The sequence below is a fragment of the Drosophila erecta genome, unplaced genomic scaffold (genome assembly GCF_003286155.1).
Source record: "Drosophila erecta strain 14021-0224.00,06,07 unplaced genomic scaffold, DereRS2 tig00000000-arrow-pilon, whole genome shotgun sequence".
NCBI classification, from domain to species: domain Eukaryota; kingdom Metazoa; phylum Arthropoda; class Insecta; order Diptera; family Drosophilidae; genus Drosophila; species Drosophila erecta.
In genome coordinates this window covers 22,698,184-22,723,251 of record NW_020825194.1, presented here as the reverse complement: position 1 = coordinate 22,723,251, position 25,068 = coordinate 22,698,184, and the positions used below count along the sequence as shown (strand labels likewise).

General features: G+C 40.1%; 1 long non-coding RNA gene across 1 annotated transcript; it reads left to right on the top strand.

Annotated features, from left to right (window-relative positions):
- The first annotated feature begins 300 nt into the window (after positions 1-300).
- Positions 301-21,117, top strand: LOC113563765. The gene is made up of 3 exons (XR_003407623.1): positions 301-683; positions 2,486-2,901; positions 21,050-21,117. It is a non-coding gene; the product is annotated as an uncharacterized LOC113563765 (long non-coding RNA).
- The last annotated feature ends 3,951 nt before the right edge of the window (positions 21,118-25,068 follow it).

Genomic DNA, 25,068 nt, shown 5'->3' with positions numbered 1-25,068 from the left:
ATGGAATATAAATCATGTACATTTTGTCTAAGGAATTTGTTTCTTTATTTTGTAAGCCTTGCACCCTGTTTTTGAAATAAAATAATTCATCTGATTTATTAGATATTTATAACTTAACTTAAATAAATATTTTTAATTGGTTAACCTATTATTTGATGTATGCATTGATTCGCGTTTTCAGCGGAATTATAGAGTTAATTCCTTGAATATTCGTCACCAACAGTTTTTATCGATGGTTGGAAGTGCTGCCAGACTCTTGCAGCAAGTATCCGTGCAACAGTCTGGCAGCGCGATCAGCTGGTCCTATTGCCCAACTTGCGCAGTTCGTTTTGTTCAGTTCATTCGCCGATTTTGAAGAATACGGACGCTGACGCTGGCACCGCGTAGTTTTGCCAAAAAAATTCGTAATAAACACACGCAAAACGCTTAAAAAGTGTCAATTTGCAAAACATTAGCTGTTGAGCAGTGCAAGTGCAGGGAAAACGATCGTTGGAATTGCTGAAAACACACCAAAGCGCGAATTGCGGGCTTTTTAGTGACTGTCACAGAATGTGTGGCACAAAAGGGAAAGCGCGGTAATTGAGCGTGCGAACGCCTAAAACGCAGAGAAATGTAAATAAATAAACGTGTGACTGTGCAAAAATCGTGAGAAGTGAACAAACACGCCATTTGGCAAGTGAAAAGTGAGTGAAATCTGGCTAAATTTGTTTGAATTGCCCATTTCGCATTTGGCAAGAAGAACAGCTGTTCTTTGGCATCTCGCTCTGTCTGGTTGCCCTCTCTCTCTCTCCCTCATTTTTGCCCTCTCTCTGTTTTTGTTGCTCCCCTATGCTTCTTTTTTTGTATGCAATGTTGCTAAATGTTATTATAATTATACTCTTTGCCCTGACGTCAGTGCGTTGAAAAACCTAATCAGTTGTGCAGACAATTAGCATGGTTTAAGTATAGTTTAAAGTACACAGAAGTGAATTAAACGACCATGTGTGAACAGCATGCCCGCTTCTTTGTTATTGTTGCCTGGCAACATGTTTCGCCACATTTGCCTTGTTCTTCTTGTCACTCTTTGTTTTCCAATTTGCCAATGAGCCACTTTTCCATTTGTTTACAATAATTGTGATCGCTACAGAAGCAAAGATCGCTAAATTGAATCGCCTTCTTGAATGTAAAGCACCAGTTTTGCCTAGGCGTCACTCGGACTTCCTATCTCCGGTCGGTTTAGTTTGGTGTTTCTACATTTAAATACCCTACGTGAAGCCAATTTATTATATTTATTATTTCCAAGCGGACTTATCACATATAAAAAGTAATATCAAACCCAGATAAAGAGACTTATGATAACAATCTAATTGATATCTGCGGTACCCCTACATATAACAAAGGCTGCTTATTATATGTTGCGTCGTTATCAAATGTAATAAAAACGTATATTTACTATTGACAATTTTCTGAGACAATTTTGTGTATGACAATGTTTACTAGAAAGTTGAAATATTAAATTAAATGTCATCGTGTACAAAATCATTTTCAAACTAAAACATGTTATTGTTAATTGAGTAATTGTACCTGTATGTGCATTTTATCATGACTTTAAATAATAATCGTTTTATTTTTTAAATTAAGGGTATACCAAATGCATTGCATTCGGCTCACCTATTCTCTTGTGTGTGCATATGTACACATATCTGATTTATGACTTTTATCGTTTCGCTGTACAAATCACATTTGCTCGTGCCATATAAAACTGAAGATTTCCCACGCAAATAAAATAAGATATTCCCACTCGTAGAATGAAAGGGTATACTAGATTCGTTGAAAAGTATGTAAGGCAGAAAGAGGCCTTTCCGACCATGATCAGGATCAATAGCCGATTCGAACTGGCCATGTCCGTATGTCCGTCCGTTCGTCTGTCCGTATGAATGCCTCGAAATCTGGAACCATAAAAGCTAGAAAGTTGAGATTAAGCTGACAGCTTCCAGAGCAAGTTTGTTTTCATATACTATCCCCCGCACTGTAAAGCCCGCATTCTATTGATTAGCCAAAAAACATTTTGCTACGTCCAATCTAACGGACACAAACCGCGAAAAACTGCCACGCCCAGAATTTTGCGTCCGGTCTTCAATATTTACTAATAGATATGCAATTAAAATAGCGCCAGATTAAACGATAAATCAACTTCCCCTTTGTTATCAGTTTTGACCCTAACAAAAAATAGAAAGTCCACTATAAACTTTGTGCGCTTTAATGAGAACTATGTTCTATGTGAACTTCTTATCAGTCAGCCACAGAATTAAGTTCCCTTCAACTATTTTTGCTTTTCACTTGAAGAGCTTTCAGCTCCTAAATAAGTGGCTAGATAAGGGATAGACAATTTGACAGACCGCCTTATCGGTATGGTCAAGTGGTAACTAATCGGTCACGGTGTTGCTTTGTAGTGCTCCCAAAACTAATAGGTTTCTAACAGTTTTCCATTCTTACTCCATTGCAGGCACTGAAAAACTAGAGACAAGGAAATCCCATTTCCGCGCCAAGTACGATGGGCGAAGGTGTTCCCATTTCCAGAGTTCTTATCGGGCAGCGCCTGAAGTATGATTGAGTTGGCCTCGCCTCCGATTCGCGTCTGGTTGTAGCTGCGGTAGGCCGATACGGATACTCCACTCGGGTGGAACCTTGATGGACCTTTAGTGCGACTTTCGAGGGAGGCCAGGGGAATGGAACATGCCCGGGGATATGCATAAGAACGTATCTGTTCAAGTCGATAGTGATTTTGCCTTATTGCTACCCAGTGGAGTTTATGAAATCAAGAAAATGGAACCGCGCTCCAAAATCCGAACAATCATTGTGTTTTGTCTCTTCCTGGCCATCGCCGGTATCATCGGATTCGGATACTTTTGTCAAGATCAGGTAAGCTCCAAAGCCCCTAATTAATTCCCAAAGCGTAGAACATTATTTAATTCTTCCATCCCTTGGCGCCAATGCAAATTAGCACACCCATTGGCGAAATGCTGTATTTAATGATTTATATTTGCGTTTGTGTTTTTATTGGAATTACCATTCATACATTTTTTGGGGCGTACGAAACTTGTTTTTACGGCGCATCAATAAATTTATTAGCTCGGTGTTTGCTGTATATTCGTATAAAAATATGCGCTGGAGTGTTTCCCAGCGATATATAGAAGGCTTTTCTAATATAGAACTCTTCCTAAATGTATACCCATTTTTGTGAGCTTTAATTAGACAAAACAAAATGTTTTGTTTACAGCCTTTCGGTTGGCGCCTTCAAAACTCAGAAATTGTTTACGCAAACGCAAGGTGCTAAAGAAATTCGTCCAGAATGGGAAATATTTAACATTGTAAAGTTTTGCTTGTAGGGATTGTGCTTCTGTTATTATTCATAAATTTTCGACACGCGCACCCTAATCAAATTAGTCTAATCTGTAACATAAAGTTTATAAACAACTATGTATTTCTGGTTCCTATATTTAGGTCACTACTCATAATTTCGCCCATAAATCTTTGACGTGGTTGATTGAAATTTGTCTAATCTGTAGGACTAATAAGGCTTCCCCTCGCTTTTAATGAATGATTTAATGGCCGAGGTGTAAAGTGCATCGTCGGCCATAAAACCCAAACCGAGGAAAAACAGCGCATAAAATTCTACCCTGGGGACACATAAACCCAGGTCAGACGGTATTCCTTCAACTTTGCCGTATCGCGTTGCTCATATATACGTACTTTGGATATATTTAACTACTAATCCAGCTCGTGCCAGTCACGTCTAAAATAAGACCCGATAAAATGTTGAAGGAGGCCATAAATTGCCAATTGCAGGCGAAAAAACAAAAAAATTCAATATAGTACATGTCTTGATGAGTTCTGTATGTGTGGCTGTTGAAAAGTGTTTGAATTTTGTTTTGGCGGCCATTAATTAAACAAGAAACAAATTCGTTGAGTCTCTAAGAAGCGAAAAGAAGCCAAGTGGGCGTGACTTCTAGCATGAGTTCAATGTCAAATGACAGTGTTTATGATATAGATATTCAAAAGATTTGTGGTTTGCTTTCGGCGAGGCTGTCTGCAGTGAGTATTAAATGTATTCCAAATTGAAATGGCTAGCGAAAATGACATTAATTGAGCGCAGCTGCCGCGCCCGCCACTCCCCTTTCCCTTTTCCCCTCTTTTCCGCACGCGATCTAGCCAGACATAGTGACGAGTAGGGCGTGGCCACGCCCCCTGCCAATGCGCTGTGCGTGCGTTGGAAAATTCGCCGCCTTTAAAAATAGCTTAATTAGTTGTACGCGCTATAAACGAAAAACATGCTTAAATGAATAGTGCGGCGAAAGGCAGAACATGAAAATGAGCCTCATGAGGTTGCGTGTCCAATGGAAAACAGACAGATTATTCTATTATTTCGGATGCGAGGGCGGCCCATTTCGGTGATTCTTTCAGATTTGTATCCTTAATGGGCCAAGTTGAATATAAATTACTCGGTCGCGATGGGAGTATTTTGTTCTCAGCCTACTTGAACTCTTGGTACTTGGCTTGATAAATTGCAAGCTATTTTTAATTGCCCTTCCTTGCTCAATTTGAGTAGCAGTTATTGCCTTCTTTCAGATCATTAGGCCAGTTATATTACTTGGGAAGAAAAAATGCTTTAATAGTATGTCAGGAGGAAAAACTGTTTCATACACAGGATTTAACGTATTTAAGAATTTATTGTATTTATGGTTTGGTTTTCAAGCAGCCTAGTTTTTTCGGTGCACACTTGCTTTTTCCAATGCTAAACATGTTGCTTAAATACATTTTTTTTTGCCATACAGAATGACATACAAAAAAAAAATGTAATTTAAATCTTTGTACGTATTTATTAAAACTGCTCAAAGAAACAATTGTTGACTGGCCAATAAAAGTTCCTAGACAGTTTTATCTCAGTAGCGCTTTCTATAATTTTTCTCTATTTCGGCCACATTTTCAAATTCCAGCTCCAGATTTTATAGCCTGTGGCATATCATAATGCCAGTAAAAGTGTAAACTTTATTTGACAGCCATCTTCGCAGGGCCTGTGCCTTTTCTGAAGTAGCCACAAATGTGTAAACACTATCTGCCAGCTGAACATAAACAAAATCGTTGACTTTTACTCTGAATATTTAATGCTCTGGCTGGTTGAAATGCCGTATTTTTTCTAATTTGGTTTTATTTATTTCAATTTATGCAAATTTTAAATCACTGAATATTTATTCAGTCTTGATAAAAAGCCATTAATTAAATACCGCATTCGAGTGGCTCGAGTTGTTTGAGTATGTTTGAGTTTTAAATAAATTGTGGCTGGAGGATTTCGTGATTGTTGTGACGTCCGCTCTGCAATTGTTTACGCAAATTTGAAATAAGGTCCAAAGTTCAATTACAGGTGTTTGCTTTTGTTTATGCACTCTTCTTGGACTCTTTGGTTTATCTGATTGAGTAAACAAAAGGCAATGTTTATTATTTCAGTACGCTTGCATTTTCATTTTTCATAATTGCTGCAGTGGTTGCCTGGATTTCGGTCCAATTCACAAAGCGCAGCTAATGAAATGAAAACTATTTATGACTTTTTCTGTTTTGTTTGGCCGAATGTTTTCCGAAATTTATACCCGTACCTCAACCACAATGAAAATGCTTTGTTTTAGATTTTAATGGCGCCTTTTCCGCATATATATTCGTTGTGTCCCACTTTTCTTGTGGTCTCGGTTTATTTACCAAATTACAGGGGAAGGAACAGCATAGTAAATTCCCGTATTTATATCACTTGTTTTATGTCTCTATTAAAACTGCAAAACACTTGTCGTTACCAGCTAGACTGCCATTCGGACCATAAAAAGTTTACTCCATGAATCCATTTCTGTTTTTGCTTATGCGTTTTATTAGCAAAGATTTGTTTGTCCGTTCCCTACATTTTGATGTTTTCGTTTTATGGCAGCGTTAATCAATTTAATTGAGTGTGGGATTTCTAGATTTTATTGGGAATTTTTGGTAGGCTATTTTAACAGATTTGTCACAAGATTATAAATCCATGGGCCTTAAATCTTTCTGGTGAAATAGAGGCCCTGTTGTGCCTTAAATGTCTCAATTACCTTTAGCTCTTTGTGATCTTTGTGATCGTGCTAATGATTTAGTAGGTGACTAATACCCAAGTCTAAGCTATTTATTGTTTCAAACGCTGTGACCGGGTGTGTGGGCTTTTTGGTATATTTCAAGATTTCTCTGGGTCAAACATTGATATAGCTAAGAATTTTCCCTTAATTGTTTTGGCTGCACGATCACGATAAGTTCCAGAGCCGCCCAACTATTTCAGGAACTTTGGCATAATCAATTAGCATTAATATGAGTATGCCTGCCATGTGACGTCTTCATTACGCCTCAGTCTAAGACCAGAAGCTGCTGGAGAAAAGCAAAAAAGAGGCACAAAAACAGCCGAGACGAGGGCAAACAAAACCGCAAAGCACAAAGCACATAAAGTCCAGACCAATTAAACTATCAGCCATCTGAAATATATGTGCGGCTGGCAGGGGGCATACAGAAATTCAAGCTCCGCACATGCCGCAAAAAATCAAGAGCCGGTCATAACTCAGACCGCACATGTCATAAAGCTGGTTGTCGATGGGCGAAATCCGGGGGAGCTGCTGGGTAGTCAGGCGGCACTTTAATGTGGCATCTTTCGCTCGCACTGGGGCAAATGAATTTTCAGATCGCAGATTCCCTAAAAAACCAGAGACAAAAGATCAGCTGGGCATTATTCACGCCTGTTTGAAGTTAATTCGTGCGCAAAAGATCAAAAAAGTGGTCAGCCTGCAAATCAGATGATGCTCAGATATCGGTTCTCCTTCCATGCAAGGATGCAGCGTCTGGAGTATCGGAACCCCTGGACAAATTAGCCATCCACAGAGGCCCAAAATAAACCCGTTGACTGGTTTAGCTTTTCTTTGTGATAAAAGTTTTTTGATAGCCGCCTGCCGCGCCGTTCCCCCTTTTTTCTCGGTTAAAAAACAGGTTTGGTTTTCGTGTCTCGGCAGCTTCAAATTTCCTGTACGTGCTTGGGTAAGGTGCTTATGGCAAAGATTTGGTTTTTGGGCACTTATTAAGTACTTTTAATAAAAATGGCAGTATCCACGAGCCCACGTAAGAATAAAGTAAAATACATCAAATTATTTACGGTCAACGACATTCAAATTTGAATAAAATTTGGTTTAAGCGTTGTAGATATTTTGGTAATATATAAATGTGGTATATTTCAAATTTAAATACGATGGTTGTTCGAACATTTCGCGTAAATACAAATTTATTAATGACACATAGCTATGTAACAATTTAAATCTAAACAGAAAGTAATTCATTTTAAAATGTATCTGAAGGGCATTAAGTAGCCACCATCTATTCACCATTAATGGAGTTTCTAAAGCCAGCTCTGATGTTTTGAAAGTGCTGTAAGCTGATAGCCCTTTATGATCTTAAATGGCAATGCAGGTAGATAAAAGAGCCTCTATGTTTGTTGCTTTCTATACCCCAAAGGCAGTTCAAAAAGCGTTAAACGTTTGCATCATAATCCTGATTATTTCGAACGAATATTGTATATTTAGCATTTTCTAGCATTCCAAACGTGATGTGGTGTCGGAAATCAGAAATATTTCGAAATATGCGATGCCTGAAACTGCACATTCAATTGTTTGAATGGAATCACTAATTTTTAGCAAAATTCTATTCGTCAGTGGTGGTAACAGATGTGCGCCGCGGGCATTTACAAATTTTCCATTCGTCTGTTTTTCCACTCTTGGCGTTTCGAAATCCATTTAGAATTATTCATTTATGTGCAAAATCATTGTGCCGCAGCAATTGGCAATTAGAAATTCAATTCAATCGTTATGTAAAATGCAATTAGCGTTTTGTAATACTAATTGCAATCATTTCGTCGTTGCAGCAGCACGTGCATTTAAGTCCTGGCTAATTGGATTATTTTGGGCTGAGCATTATGCACTGCCAACGATAGGAGAATAGTGAGCCAAGCTGAATTATCATTTCTGTGCAGAAAATCGTGCTACATTGAAATGCAAGTCGGATTTTCCGAGCAGCGCTAAAGGGCCATGCATATGCAGATTCAGATTCTGTAGCATAAAATATGCGGATAATGCCATGCCTTTTGCGAAGTGTTTGAACTTTACTAGCATTATTCTGTACATAACTCGATTTACGTTATGACTTGGGAGTAATCGGTTTGCATAATTGGAAAATGATGTGCAGAAATTTTCCACATCTTTATGGGCCGCAATAAAACATTAAAACTCACTTTTAACATTTTTATGCCCGCTTGGCTTCTAACTAACAAATACAAATACACATAGCTTCCACTACCAAATGAAAAAAGTGTGTGGCAGAAAAGAAAACGAGCAAATTTGTGTAATAAGCATCCAATTAAAACTTTTTCACACAATGCAACCCAAGCCAAGCAACTAAAAGTCTGCGGACTACGGACTGCGGACTTACTATGAATGCAGAGTGTCTAAAAGCGGGAAAAGGGGCAACTTTCCTCTAGACTGTCGCCTATTTAACGAGCTGCAAAAATGTGAGTTGGCTGGAAAAGCCAGGCAAAACCGTTAGTATTTATTATGCGAGGGTGGGGGGAGGTTGGTTGGTTTGGGGGGCTGGTGGGTTCGAGATGGGTGAGCGGTGGGGCATAAAGGATTTCCGCTTGGTTGCCCGTAATATGAGCAGATTTTCGACAATGCTGTACTCTTCTAAGTACATCTACACTCGCAGTCGTTGAAAAAAAAAGGAATAAGCAACAATTCATTATGCTGCGTAAAATGCCTTATATTCCATTCTACAACACTAAACTCAATCATTGTCATCGCCGCAATACTGACAGTGATAATTACAATCACTCCAATTGTCTACCCTACACATGCATGTACATACATACATATGTATGTAGATCAAGTTGAGCGACAATGCGAGGGGCGTGTTTGGGTTTCGCAATCGCAAAATGTTTCGCTTTATGGTTTCTATCTGTGTGTCTCCCCTCGCTTTCCTTTTTTGTACAACTTCTTCGTTTCATTCTTTATGTGGGGTGTTTGCGAGCTGTGATAAAAATAATCCATCGGCAGACGCTGGAAACAGAAGCCAAAGATGAGAAAAATCTGAAGTCTTTGCACACTCCAACTGTTATGACGCTGCTTTCCCTTTAGACGCTACTGGGTGGGGTATGATGGTTTCGATATTATATAAATCAGTAGAATGGGCTGAAGTCAAATAAACATTCATAGCAGCAATGTAAATATTGTCTGGTTTTTATTCACTGGTTTCCAAACGAAGTTTAATACCTATTTACTTTTAGTTTGGTTCTCATCTGGGTATCCAAGAATTTAATTTCCGTAAAATGTTGCCCTACAGGGTATATCGAATTCGGGTCAGCACTCTCCCTTAGTATTTTTTTGGTAACAATACATCACTTGAACACTGTTTTGCACTCGGCTTAGACGCAGTTTCTCCCTCATACGACGCCCCTCAGAAAAGCACCCACTTCACCACATCTCTGGCAAATTGTTCAGTTTGTTCACGTATTAATTGCTCAAGTGGAAGCGACAAGAAAAGTGAAAAAAGTGGCAGCAGTAAAGTAAGGAATTGCTATTGACCGAAACATGTTTTTAGGGTTTCCCAGCACTTGAACTCAAGAAATACTTTATATATCCTTACTAGGGTTTTTGCTTGTTGATTTATGATGGGTTTATATAGGTGATTAATTGGGTGTGGCTTTTTACAGGGGGCATATTAAATTAGCTCAAATTAATGACTGTACTGCGTCTGAAGTGTTGGAGTAATTTAACTAGTTGTGGAACGACCTCCCCGTTAGATAAGAGGCTTAATTATTCGGTTTAGTTGAAGGATAGTTATGCTGGTTTTTTCGATATTATTCACGCCCAGTCGTGGAGTATTCAAATTTTCAAATGGTTTCCTTTCCAAAGTAAAGCAACTTACGCCGCTTTAATCTTAAGGATTCGTTTTCATTGGAATATCTTCTCCTCATCCGCTTTGGATTTTCTTTTTGCACAAATCTATTTTCAGTCTGATAAATCAGATTAGCTTCTTCTTGGACCTCCCATACAGAATTGAGTGGGCTTCCATCACCACCACCACCACCTCACCCCATCTCAAATCACAATTTCTTTTAACCCCATGCCCTCCCCTAAACTCACATTCTCAGTGTGCGAGAGTTGTTTGTGATATGTCTGATGGTACAGTGGAGCTTATGCGGCACGGACTGTTAAGTGCTAGCAGCAAAATCGATGATAATATTTCTGTACTTTGTTAACTCGATTTTTAAAGTCAGTAAGTGATCAGTAATTTCCATTGTAAGTGAACGGTTTTAATTGCATATTTTCCTTTGAAGAAATCCATCCCCGGAAGGCTTCTCTGTATATATCTGCTACCGCTTGGATACTTCTTGCAATTTCAATCAATGCAGACATCCGAGACATGAACTGCATATCAAACACGCACAGGCTTCTAGACGTTTAGGTGTATGTCTGCGGATTTGTATATTTAAATCGGAGGCACACCGTGAATGCCGATTGCATACTATTGGCCACTGAAAGTGCCTCACGGAAGTCGTAAATCGTTTCGAGAAATCGAGCTGACCGAGGACTTCGTTTGAGCGAGCGGTGCAAAATGTCAATAGTGGGCTTGTAGGGCTATTTATATGGAAATATCAAACGATTCCCCAGATAGATACCAAGACGCAGTTGTATTTATAGTCCCAAATCCATTAATGGATCCCCAGAAACTCACGCTCGGGTATCCGACTATCTGTTATGGTTCAATCGCATTTGCCACTCATCTTTTCATCTCGACCGACAGGCCATCAGCAGCTGCCGGCCGCCAGTGCTTCAAACAATTCATCATCGCAACTTCCAGAAGTGCAGCCAACTTTCATCGCCCCATAACGAATGGGCCAATGGACCACTTAGACAGCTCCTAGATGCCACACATTCACCAGACTTTCCAGAGTTGTTACAAAAATGTGTTTGCCTATTTAGCATAAGCCGCTCAAGTGGCCGACAAGCAGTACGAAAACAAAGGCACTGCGCAAACCGAAGGGGCTTCAATTCGAACTCATCGAATCTACTCGGATACAATTTCAAATGCAGCAAGTTGAATTTCGGGTTCCACTCCTTTGGCCGTTGGATTTTTCCTCTTTCTCCTTCGAAGATGATGTTTGTGTTAAAGTAATACCCCTGCTTGTTTGTGATTATGTTGAACATATGTTGACAAAATCGGAGGCAGGGGAAACCAAACCGACCCAAAACCGTACATGGACCGCACATGAGAACACAGAAATGCAATTGAGACCAAACGGAAGCAGCTTCTGTCTTTTCGATTTGCCTATTCTCTTCTCTCGATTTTTCCAACTGAAAAACCGAAGAACTGGGGCATGTTGTTTATGCACCTCCATTTATGGCTAAATAATTTTTAGCCCTCTCGTTGTATTTTGCTTATTACAAGCACAACAGTGTTGTGTCATGGTTTTTCGACTTTTCCATATTGGAAATCTGCTTATCAGTCATCAACCAAAGTTTTTTTCCTTATATACACTGGTGCTTCCACACACAAACAAGTCTTTCTTAATCTGCCACAAACAATTCGTGTATTGGTGCCAAAAACTTTGCCCATTCAGCAAAGTGGATTCGCCGCTTTCGTTTTATTTAAACGGCCACATAAATTAGAAAAAATTGCTTTTTCAGCATGGGCAACAAAAATAGAGCTCTTCTGACTTCTACTCATATTATGGTCTCATTGTATCTCATGCAAATTGTCACATGAATATGAATGCGATTCCGCTGTGTTTGTTGCTGCAGTTTTAAAATGCGTACTGGGGTTACTGGAACTGGAAATGGAAATGGAGATAGAAATGACAGTGGGATGGGTTTGGATGGGTTGGCATGGGCTGTCATTGGGTTGGGGAACTGAGGAGGCGGAGAACTGGACAAATGGGCGGCCAACGAGGCGTTGAGGCCCCGCAGGAGACATGCAAAATATATAAAACACAGACAACACCAAGGGGAAAGAAAGTTTGAAAAAGATCTACTGATGCAGATACCCTATAAGGAGATCATCGCTCTTGGAATAATATTTCTAAAAGCATTCTTCCGACAGTTTCCTATACGTACGAACGGTTTGCTTTCATTTTTAGATATTAGATACTGCATTTGCTGGATTCCAATTATTTAAAACGGCTGTAACTTCCTAATATCCATAAGTGCTTGTGTGCCTTACATTCCTGAATACCAAACTATACTATACTAAACTACTATATACTATGATGTCAGCTTACTTTTCTGAACGATACCATACTGAACTAATACCAAATGAAACAAATTGAAAAGCCATGGATAAATGTCGAGCTGGTGAAGATTATGAACAACTCCCAAGTCCACAGAGCCTGTAAGAGTTCCCCAGATAGGGTATTTCAATGAGGGGCAGAAGAATTGAATCGCCTCTATGCGTCACGCGGCATTTAAGGCAGTTTAGTGGAACGAAGAGTGAAGCTGACTCCGCTGACTCCGACTACGGCTGGCATTTGGCATTCGGCATTCGGTCGTTTGTCGTCACTTGAGAGCTAAACGAATGCGGGTTCAGGGAAAATAAAAAATAGTAAAAATAGAAAAAAAGAAATGAGGCAACAGAGGCAAAAAGACGAATTAAAATTGGCATGGGCTGCCAATGAATTTAGCAATGTGGCAATGTCAATGCACTTTTGGTGGGCAACGAAAATAGACAACTCGAATCTCCATTTAAGTGGCGCTTTTTAAATGGAATAGCCGGAACAGCCGGACTATCGACTGGTTATCTTGCAAAAGACATTAGAAATTCTGACCCTTTTGGGGGAATTCATAACCAAGTAATTACGCATGCCATCGACATACAGATGTGTATGGTAAAATTAACAACTTTGATTCACAAAAATAAAAAAAAAACTGAGAATTTCGGTGGGATTGAAAACAGCATTTTGAGATTTCAGTCACGCCCCGATTTCCTGTACTCAGAACAGGGACAACAAACAACCAGCCTAATATCTATTAACACGTTCTTTTCCGTTCCCCTACGTTTGGCCCGAGTTTTGGATAAGATCTGCCTGAGTCCTGTGGTACGTGGCCATTGTTTGCGAGACCCACAAGACCCTGGGCTTAGGCTTTGTTTCTATTGATTTTCCCGGACCTTCTTTGTGGCCATATCTTGTTGTGCCTGTGCTCGACAATTGTGTGCGGAGTACTTCTACCTGGAAGTGCAGTCGAGAAGGACATCAGCTGCCACAATGACAACGGAAGGTGTCAAATCAGGAAGGAAATATCGATTTCTATTTATCCATCGCCGTTCAGGGCCAAAATGGGTGTGCACATATTGCTCAAAAGTATTACAGGGCGAATTGAAGGCAGACATATGTACATATGTACCTAAAGTTCAACATAATTAGTATCACTTGATGGGAGGTGTCATGTATCTACGTTCAGCTATGAAAATGTATATTGTCCATGTGATTTTATATTGTCTTCCAAGTTATCAATAAGCTGCAGTGTTGAACTCAGTCTCCAATGAAGTGCAGCTAATTGCAGTGATTCAAGTATTCAAATTTTGATGGATGCTGATTGAAAACGTTTATGAAACATCATTCAACAAGTTGAGTAAACTTTATTTTGAACATGATATATCGAAATCAACAAATACCCCAATGCCCATCTAAATTGGTTGTAGTAAGAGTGATTTCAATCAATCAGCCATTATGAGTGAACTACACTTAGTTTAACCACACATCCGTTAACTCTTGACTTTATTAATATTTATTCAATTTGTGTAGCTACGGCAACGCCCCGAATTCACTTAACCCGCAGATCGTTAGGACTGGGAAATTATATTATGCAAATGTCGATTATCTTAATCCCGCCCTCGTCGTCCACAGTCGTCCATCAATCATGTTTGGCCGTCTACTCGGGGCAAATGCCACTTCAACATTACCCCATCTTGTTGTCAGCATCTAGAGGAAGCCGAGGGGGGCTAGTTATAGAGTGAATGGATGATACATATCCGCATATGTGTACGTCAGTCGCTCCAGTGAACTCCAGGGCGATGGGAAACATTGTTCTCGGGCCAGTCAACATAAACTACTCTTAATTCAAATTGCCAGCAGACATGTCACATCAGAAGTGCCCGTTTCGCCGCTTTTCGCTGGCCGTTAACATTGCATAAATTATGCCATAAACTGCAAATTGTCGCCAACAATTGAAAAGTGCGATGTGCTGTGAGTTGAATTGCATGAATGTGGCCACAATTATCGCATGTGTGCGACAATTAATGGCAACCAAGTGATTAGAGCTCCTCAACTCAACTCCACTCCACTCCACTTCACTCAACTGAACTAAACTGGGCTCCACTCAGAGGAACTGACCTGGGGCACAGTGAAGAGTTTGCATTTCCGTGGGGCGCGTTTCTTTAATTGCCGATAAGCTTTTCTGTAATTGTTCTTTATGTTTGTTTGCACTCCCTGCCCGCCTTTCTTTTCCGGGCTTTTCCCGCCCAGCTCTTCTTTCTCGCTCCTTAGTTCTTTATTATTTGCATGCCTGGGAAGTGTTGAAGTGCAGCTGCAGCTGCTCAAGCTGACTACTCCAAGTGCTGCGGCGGGGGGAGAATCTGGAATGGATCCAAGTAATTACCAAGTGCTGGAACCGTTCGCCCCTCAACTCAATTGAGTGTTTTGCATAGTTTATAATGATTTTACACATTTTATTGGCGTCGTTTAATGGCTTGAGCTATTGAGACTTGCAGTTCAAGTAGAAGGAGGAAATCAGAGCTACATTTTTTAGTGATTTTAAGTATTGAAAACCGGTGGTGTACAACATCATAAAGAACTCAGGGTGCACACCTAGTTACAAAGTCTTAGACAGCTCTAACTTTTGTGTTTTCAAACAGCAGCCTCTAATATTGTACAACGCCGCCATTGCATCTTAAAGAACTTTTTTAATAAATACATATGTAAATATTTTGAAGCTAAGAAGGAACACTTAACTTTTGCCCCTCTTGCAAACATTTCGCACTTTCCTAAAACGTCCTTATCAGTGACACACGTGTCAGCGTTTCCGCAGCAATTCAATTAACCCGTACGACATCTAGTAACATAATTTGCGTGTACGACCCACCTTTTTCATTACCCAGAAGGCTGTGTGCTTCGCTCACCTTTGACCTTTTCTGAAACATTTCGCACGTCAAGCTAATTTTCTACGACTGAATATTAAAAGCAATTTTCGGTCTAAGATAAGACGGGACGACTTTTGTGGGTAATCCCAAATGAGGCCAAACTCAATCTTGGCAGGACGCTTTATTATGTAACAGTGGATTGGTTCACCTTATCCTACATACCCAACCTTATCAATATTCATAACTTTTGCCGCTTTCGGGGGCTGTGGGTATCTTAGAGATACCTTAGCGGTACTAAACGAGATTAATGCTTTAAGTTTTGCTATCCCTCGGCGATTGATAAAATTTAACACAAATTGACTGCGGCACATAAGCCTGGAACAATTTCTGTTACCCCCGCCGTTTAATTTAACGCTACGCCCAACTTCAATCTGTGCCACTCACTCACATAGCCAAACCGAAATAAATGAAGAAAACATTGAATCAGCATAAAATCTACATTATGAAAAGCTTCAGTTCCACGCTTCGAGTACGAAAATTTTATTAAAATTACCCACCCCATCCGGAATCGTGTAAAACGGCATGCGGTAGCTCCATTCTGGTCCTAGAAAATTCTACCTGGCCCGGTGATAAAATTAATAGCCTACGCCTGGTTTACGACAGCCACACAGACGACGTCGGCGAACAAAAAATAGCAATGGCCTCGAAAAATGTTCAAAAAGCTTTTCTGGGGATCATTTTCAGGAGACTCCAGACCTTGTCAGGCTGAAATGGTCCTCTTCTCGCCGTTCCTTCGATGGCAATCGCTAGGATTCATTTTATTGCGAGGCAGACAGGAAAATATTCAAAGTAATTTTGGCTAAAATATGTGTGCTCACGATAGCCACAGCCATGGCTAAGCCATGCGCCTAATTTAGTTGGCTAGAACAAAGGCAGCGCCAAAAATGCTAACTGCCATTCATGAAAAATATTGTATTTAGCCGGAATTTCGCCAACAGATTGTATTGACATGGAACAACCTGGGAAGAAGCTAGACTTTGCTTCAGCTTGGAATGAATATTAGAACTTGTTTCAGTATTTTTATATTATATTTATGCGTACTGAATGCATAACTGCAGGAGCACTAGGAGCACTAAAAGATACAGAAAAATAGCGCATGGGACATTAAGTGAAATAAAATATTTAAATTAGGCATTTTTAACAAGTGACACAAAGCATAAACATTTAGGAATAGTTGAAGAACAATCCGTTAAGCACGAACAGGTGACATCGTAAAGAACCTTATCCATATTGGAACAGAATTTGGGAAAAATGAAATACAAGAATAATTCATTGCAGAAATATTTGCGTGAAAACGAAAACCGTTTTCAATATTATCCCTCCTTTCAGACTGAATGCGGCAATAAAAAATTCATATTTTTTTTGTTACAAGTCAGTGAATCCGGATCCCGGATCCCGGATACGGCAGTCAAGCGGGGAAAACGACGGGTGCCTGTGGAAAGGGAAAACAAATTGCAGTTGCATCACAGGCGGCTCCATCCGTTCGCTGAGTTATTGCGGCGAGAGTTTTCATTTTAATAATTTCCATTAACTAAATACTCGTTGAGGCCTGCAATGTGTTGTTCGGTTTGGGTTCTTCTTTTACCCTGACCTCCATCGAGATGGAAAATTCCAAATAAAGGACTGGCAGGCAGCAACAAAATAGCAGAAAAAAGGAGGAATTGCGTAAGGAAAATTCGTTTTTGTAGGAAATGCGGGCATCAACTGAGGCGTCGATGTAGGTCAGTGTGTACGTGTCTTCATGTGTGTATGTTGTTTGTTCACACTCACAAACACACACACACACATACACACAGACTGGGAAGCAAAGTCAACATGCACTTGCACCGCACGATATTACACATACGCCGCATGGTACGAAAAAGCCTGTGGAAAAATGAGAAAATGGGGCGACAGGCAGTCTTTGCCAAAGCCCATTACCCACAAAAGTGTGTTCGGGTTTTTAGCGCCTTCGCCTTGCCCCAACATTTGAGTGTTTGACTTGCCTCACTCACTCCCCCCTCTGTACACTTTTCTCCTATTTTTGGTTAATTTTTGTAGTCCGTATTTTCCTCTTTTTGCTTTTTACTTTTTATTTAATTCCTTTTTGGGGCCACGCCAGCAAAGGGGCAAGTGCAAGTAATTGTTATAATGGCCCAGAAATATTCATGGGCCTGTGTGTGTGAGCCGGTTATTTACCTAGTTTACAATGCGCCACAGTTTCCACAGTTTCCGCATAGGGCATTAATATTCCCTGGCAAACTGCGTCTGCTCCGCGACTTTTTGCTTCAATTAGCAGCAGCCATAATTGCGGCTTATTTACATTCTTTTCGGGTGCAAATTTTAGTTGCGAGCTGGGTTAATTAGACGGCTCGTAAATTATGCAGTCGATAAATGTGCAAATTTGTTTGGGCCCAAGCTAGAGGGAAATTGGTGAATTGCGTTCACTTGTTAGCAGATAATTGGCGATAGGAAATGTGAATTACATTAGCCCAAATAAAGATTGGGGCTACACAAGTGAAATAAAACAGCGCTCCTTCAATTGCTCCACATTAATCCAATAATAACAAAATGTCTATATTAAATATTATAATTAAATTATCCCTATTATAAAAGTTTGTCCAAATAATGTACGTGCGTCTGGCGAATTGAAAACATATTTACATTTTGCGATTAAATTAGCCGGTGGTTGGATAATATAATTGATAACCAAATAATATATTTATTGTGTGCCAAAGAAATACAACCACAATATTGTATTTGCCCAACTCCACGCGAATTTCGCTTACAAGCTAAAAACATATTTGAATAGCAATAGGTACACACTCCAAAAGCCATTGAAAATCAGCAACAACGCTTTTGTTTTTCATTCAATATTGTGAACATTGTGGCGCCAACTGCCTAAAACAATGAAAAGGCGGAGGACAAAAAGCAAACATCCGTACACAATTTATGCTGGCGCCAGATATTCGTTTCCATTCACGAGACACACTCATTAAAAGCGAGTAAATGTTGGCTAGCAAATCTCAAGTAACGCATAAATGTGTTAAGCATATGCAAACCGTTTGTGGCGATAAAAATGTCACAGCGACTAGACAGAAAGCTTAAACCACAAAAAAAGAAGGCAGTAAGATAAATAAACAAAACAGCAAAACAGCGTCGCAGTGCCATTAATTACACAAGTATTTCATATTCATTATGCTTTTCCGATTGCAACTGATTATAAATCTCTGTGATACGATAGAATACCGATAGAATCGAGAACTCCATCCGTATGTGATGTGTGATGTGATAAAGAGGCGTGGGGACGCGTTAAGCGGCTTGTTGAGTTGGTTTGGCTTCGATATAGATACTCGTATATATCTTGATATCTCTCGCCTTCGGCGGCTAATAAATCATTTCGCTTATGACCGCCGACGTTGTCGCTGAATTATTGGCGACAATGTGGCAGCTTTTTTCGAATGATGGCGCCGACACTCCCAGCTCACTCGATTCCTTCCCAGCTCCCATTCCCTGACGATGACGAAGGCCAACTTGAGTCTTTTGTCCGTCCTCTTATATAGTACATCTGCATATGGGATTGGGTTTTGGGTGTGGACTACCGATGACTTGCTGTTCGAGGACTCTTACAAGGACCCACTCAATTAGGGAGTGCTCGGCTAGTATAAAAAGGTTATCTTCCGGTGCAGAATTTAAAGATATCTATCTGTAGATTATCCAATAGATATAAAAACGCTTTCAGTTAATTAAAATGCAATCAAGTTATTTATAGTACCATAAATTTATAGCAAAATGTATAAATTTGGCAGGAAAGGCACTTGGTAAAGAACCTTTGATGCATCTACCTCAGTTTTCGCGATTTGAAAAAGTTGATGCATTGTTAGAGAGCTTAGAAATGCTTTTGAAGCCAATAATTAACTAAAATAATAATACCATTTCGCCATATTTTCTAATTAAGGTAGTAAGCTTGAGGGTATGTACCTTTGAACTTATTTTATGCTCACCTGGCCAACAACCCTTACAAGCCATTTGACAAAGCTGTGACCCAAAAAACCTAAATGAAAAGCAAAAACTGAAGACCCAAAAAACTTTTTACCTTAAGCTCTTAAGTACTTGGAAAAGTTAGACAAATCCCCATTTTACTGGCAGAACGGGGCGGGGTTGGGGTGGGGATCTCGTACTTAAGTAAACTGAATTGAAATAAAACTAATTGCTAATTGAGCGGCCCGGAGTGGGAGGAATCCGAAACCCAAACCGAATTCGGACTATTGGCCCAGAATCGTCGGTTGCGATGACGTGTAAGGGGTCAGTTTGGCATGGACACACGTAATTACCATGTTCGGCTGAAACAGTTCCCAAACTTTGTTCCGCCATGTCGAGTCCTTCCGCTCCCGTGGCTTCTGGTTTGGTTATTGTTCCGACTTTGGCTGTCGTACTTTAACGTTTTAAATCCTTGTCTTCCTTCCCTAGTTGGCTGCATTATTGCTCGCTCTCGCTTGCAGCCGTTCTTTCTGGCCATGTTGTTCGTTTGGGGCTTTCTTGTAATTTAATTTTGCGGTCAACCGACATGACACAGGAAGCACGGAAGGCATAAAGTAGCTGCCAGCCAGGACCGCAGCCCATCGCCGCAGAGCATCCTTTTCTAGCTACTTTCCTCTAATTTCATGCCGGGCCTGCTTCGGCTACTGATTTTGCTGCTCATGCACTGACAACTATTACTCAGTTGCTTTGCCTCTTGCATTTGAGTGAGTATGTGAGTAATGGGTATCTGGCAGTTGGCACACTGAACCATACTATTTCACTGGTTTAAGTATTGCAGTGTTAAGCAGTTACATATTTCTCTGCACCTGTGCCACAAGACACATTGCACACATTTGGCAGGTCTTGCCAAATTTTCCGTCAAGTGCGTCGTCGTAGACGTCGAAACGTTGACGTTTCCGCTGATGTTGGCACTTGTAGAGGGAACAGTTTGCTTTTGTTTCACGCTTTTCATCCTCAAGGGTTTTTGGGCTTCCGTGGGGGCAGCTTAGAAAGGTCTTTGTGTGTTTTGACACTCTTTTCGCATTAATGACGGGGCACGAGCCACATTGTTGTGTACTTTCGAGTTGAATTTGATTTTGTTAGCAGCTGAGAACTTGGCTGTGCCAAATATTAAAAGCATTATGTTCCGATATCGAAACATTACGTTTAAAAATGTCTGTGCTCGCCTACAATATCATCTTTTTCGCTGGGTAATTACTAGCACTGTGCTTATTATTCCTTTCATCATTTGGGAATTGAGCAAAATTGATAATAGGTTACTACCAGCTGTGTACAGTTGGTATTCTAGATTAATATGTAATAACACAGAGTTCCACATAAGAGCACAGTTTTAACCGAATGAATTCTGAATAAAGGGATCGCTGGTGCTTAAAACATACATTGTGAACTTAAAAGAGTGACGGCTGAGGTTTTTTTTGCTTTTCACAAACGGGTACTAACGTTTTAGCGCCTGCTAAAAAAAGCGGCATGAAAAATAATAAGGGTCTTCTTAGGGTTCTTTTTTCCAGTATTTGTTTCTTCAACTTTTTTCAGTCTTTTTTTCTCTGTTTTCCTTTCCGCATCCTTTTTGTCCTTTTTTGAGCGAGTGGGTGTGGACTTAATAGGCTTTTTGCTCGGTTTCGGTTTACTCGCCTTTGGGATGCAGCAAACAAAATGACCCGGGCGGAATCCATATTCTTTTAAATTTAAAATACAAACCCAGATTTAATGACTGAAAATATATTTCTTTAATTTGTATTATTTTATTTGTTTGTCTTTTCAGGTAAGCCATGGATTCGCATCTAATAACGATTATAAAAGGGTAAAAAACATAATCTCAATATTAAATCTTTAAAGTCAAAGTTCAGGGAAAGAAATTTGCTTAAATTGTAAATGATTTGATTAAATTCAATTTAATTGAAGAATATCTAAAGCAATACAAAGAAGAAATTAAGCTTAGATATAAATAATTTGTTTACACTCTAAGTTGGTTGGAAAGAATATAACCCACCAATAATTAGAAAAACTAACAAAGCCAATTTGTTAATTTGAATTTAGTTTCGTGTAAGACACATTTCACGCCGTCTAATTTTTTTATCCGGAACCTCATCATTATAAGACCCACCGCTGAGCACCTTAATTAAATTAAATGGCAATTTCCGTTAATGAGTTCCCGCTGTGCTCTGCCTAAGCAAACTTAGTTCAATTCAAGCAGAGACAAACCAAGTAATGTGCTAGAGTGCCAAGATAATTAAGGGAATCATAAAATCAATTAGGCGAGCATTGCATTTCATCCTAATGTCCACTGACTTGACAAATAAAATGGCGAAGCCAAAGTCAAACAATTTGATATGGAGGCACGCACACCAAGCCACGGACACCCCATTAGACGCGCACCCACACTTACACACAAACAGGACACACACACACAAACAGGACACACACACACTCGTGCAAAACACACACGTGGGAGAGCGGACAAACATCTGCCCAATTAGAGCATTAAACCTAATGCCAACACGATTGCAATTAATTACCGAAGAAATTAAATTCCATGTTCAACACGTAAATGGCGAATATAAAGCGCGCTTTTCCCAGACTTCTAATGCTTTTCCGTTCTCCTGGCCGCTCGATGAAATGGGCCACCATTATGTGCGGTTATAGCGTCGCCCCAAATCCCCACACCCCCTACCAACTGCCCCTACCCGCCAGCCTTCAAACAATAACGTGTTGCCACGTTAATGACGGCACATGGCAGCGGACTAGACCAATCCATGATTGCACTTAACTTGTCCCGGGTTTTATGTCCTTCCGCTTTTCTCGCGTTTTATCTGCGAAAGAAGTTTCCACGAGCTTTTCACTGGGGGTACCAGTCTATAGGTGGCCAAATCGAGGGGCATGCTTGCCAATCGACATTATGACATGGCCGTACACCTCTGTCCCCCCAGTTTTTATGTGACTCCGCATCGGCTATCAGCGGACACCATTATGTTTGCCATTTGCAGCGCAATTGAAGTACTATTAAGTGCTTGGAAATAGTTTATAAATACGAATGGTAGTTGGGAAGTGTAATTCGGAATCGCATTGCCGTTTTAATGGCCAGGGAAATGGATATTGTCATGAAATTCTGGTCAAATTTTGATCAGGATTTAATTAAAGAATTGTACGGGAAAAGCTGCCGCATCTGAAATATTATTCAAATTCAATCTATCTCATATTGGCTACTACTGTTTTGGACTTGCCCACTTGCACAAAATGGATTGCTCTGCCTCTTAGTTTGATTACTATAATTAGAACGACTTCTATGTTTGAGCTCAAGCCCTAATGTGGTAATTATGTCAAGTCCGTGCAGCATATTAGCCAAATCACAGGAAGGAGTTTACGTGATGTGTATGTTTTGCCTTTGACCACGCAAGGTAAAGTCGCTTTTTGTTTTTGTTTAATTGGTCAAATGCCAACTTGTCAACAAACTCGACGAGTTCATTTTGCAAGGGTCCTTATTTTTAGGGTTATTGAACTTCAGGGGTCAGCACTTGATGATTTCGATTGTGTCGCGTGCTAGCTGGAATTCCTGCCATTACGGGGATTTTAAAAAGAAACAAATACAGATAAACTATTGTTAGCATTGGTATTTAAAAATAAAAGTTACACTTTAATCCCAATTAAATGTACTCTACCAAATTTGTCAATACTTAAGGCAATTCATTTCTTGCACATTTCGGTAACTTGAAACCTTTTTAAGCCTATTATCTAACCTCAAGCCGCGTCCATTATCAATGATTACGTCGATTGAAAACAAATAAGTTTGGGATTACGGGCAGAAGGATTCCGATAAGGTTTGCCGCCAGTTTCGTATCTTTGACAGGCTTTGCCGTTCATTTACAGTTCATTTACTAATGAGCCAATAAGGCCACGCGACCGAAACCCATTCAAGGCTTTTCCCCAACCCTGACCATGTCCAAAGGGGCGGTGGGTGGGCAGATATTTATGTTTTGGGAAAAGCTCTTTGTTTTTGGCCCTGAAGGGTGGGTGGCCATTGCCCGTGGACGTCTGGCGGTTGTTTGCTGTCTTTTGTTTGTTTCAACTGCATTGTGGGCATGGCCGCAGTTGGCCGTTGTTGTCGTTGGGCAAAAGTTTTCCCTGCGAGCAAATCTGATGCGGTCACATCTGCATCCATGTTGCAAAGATTACCAGGAGCAGTAACAAAAGCCGATGTGGAAAGTTGTTCTGAATGTAGGCAACCGCAGATCTGAAGCATATTCTATTCATCAAGTTCGAAACAAAACCGAAACAGTATTTTTATCTGCAAGCGCCTGTATAAATAACTTGGCATAAAATAAATTTGAAAACATTTTGAGCGATTGTAATTGCCAATAAATAAAATGGCTGTAAAATGAAATGCTGTCAAGCCTTTTCGGAATTTACAAAACGAGTCAAATAGGGATCATGGGAATCTTTTATGTTAATTGTAATTACAATTACAATTTCAATCAAATTAATTGCTTCATTTTCTTCAGTTGCTATGTAGCAGCACCATTTTATGATTTCCTCAATTAAAACTGAAAGTCTTGAATGGGAATACTGGTTTGCATACGACAAGGGCAAACAAAGTTTAAAAGGACATCAAAGTCAGTGCTGTAGCGTATCAAATTAGGCCTTAAATTAAGAAATACAAGAGTAAAATTATTCAACCGGCAGAGTTTAAACCAATTAGCTGGGTTACAAAGTTTCGTTTGCATTTTCGTTACAGGGGATTTCGTTTCTTCCGACTTGTAGCCATTATATAAGCACGTGTTAACGTTACACCCATTCAGGTGTGCAGCTGACAGATGTAACAAGACGCCTAAAAAAAGGAAAACATCCAGCGAAAAGTTAAATAATGGTCCCTTATCCTCCCCTTTTTGGGTTCTTTCCGCCAAATCATTTGAAAGCGCTTTAAGCTAAAAATTCGCTTAGCGGGAAGAATTTACATTTTTCCCCTTGCCAACTTATGAGAGCCAGAAGAAGATGAGAGCAAGTGAAGCGTTATGAGGGGGAGTGGGGACTGCGAACTACTACCTCTACAGCATTCTTTAAAGTTTTACCAACTCTGAAAGTTTCCACGCAGACTTTATGATGCCTACTTTACAGGGCAACGTTGCAAATTCTTACCCGAAAAAATGGTTGCAATCTTTCAAACGGCTCGGGCTTAAATAAGTTAAGTCAAACGTTTTAATGAGTTTTAAATCGAGTGAGGACTTGTATGAAATGGTTGGTCAAAAGCCTAATCCAAAGGAAGTAGCCTCGGACTTCGTTCAAATCGAATTTCAATAAATAACCGACACCTTAAGGTCGTTGCAGTCGCCTGGTTCAACGTTTTGCATTGGGTAATTTGGAAGTGCACAGATGACAACTGACAGGACATGTGCTTAGGAGTACCAATTTGCAAACAGATGCTAAAAGCGCATAATCACATGTCAAACCGAGAGTCTGGAAGTCGTACTCCTCCCGCCTCCGTCTAGCACTCTGGCACAAGTGTAATTAATTACTAATACGACGTGTTTGCCATGCTTAACTGAGAACACTGGCAGATACGAATCTGCACTGCAGCAGATACGAATGCTCGCCTAAACTATTCGCACTTCAAACGAAATATCCCGTCGAGTACTCCGGACTGTCTCAAGTGTCCGTGCATGTTGGACCAGCCCTCCCTTGAACTCCATGCCCCATTCCTTGCCCTTCGTGTGCATTAATATGATCGTATATATGCGCAGTCTAGCAGCCTCTGACCACGCCCAGTTGTCAGCTCGCCCCGCCTGCAAA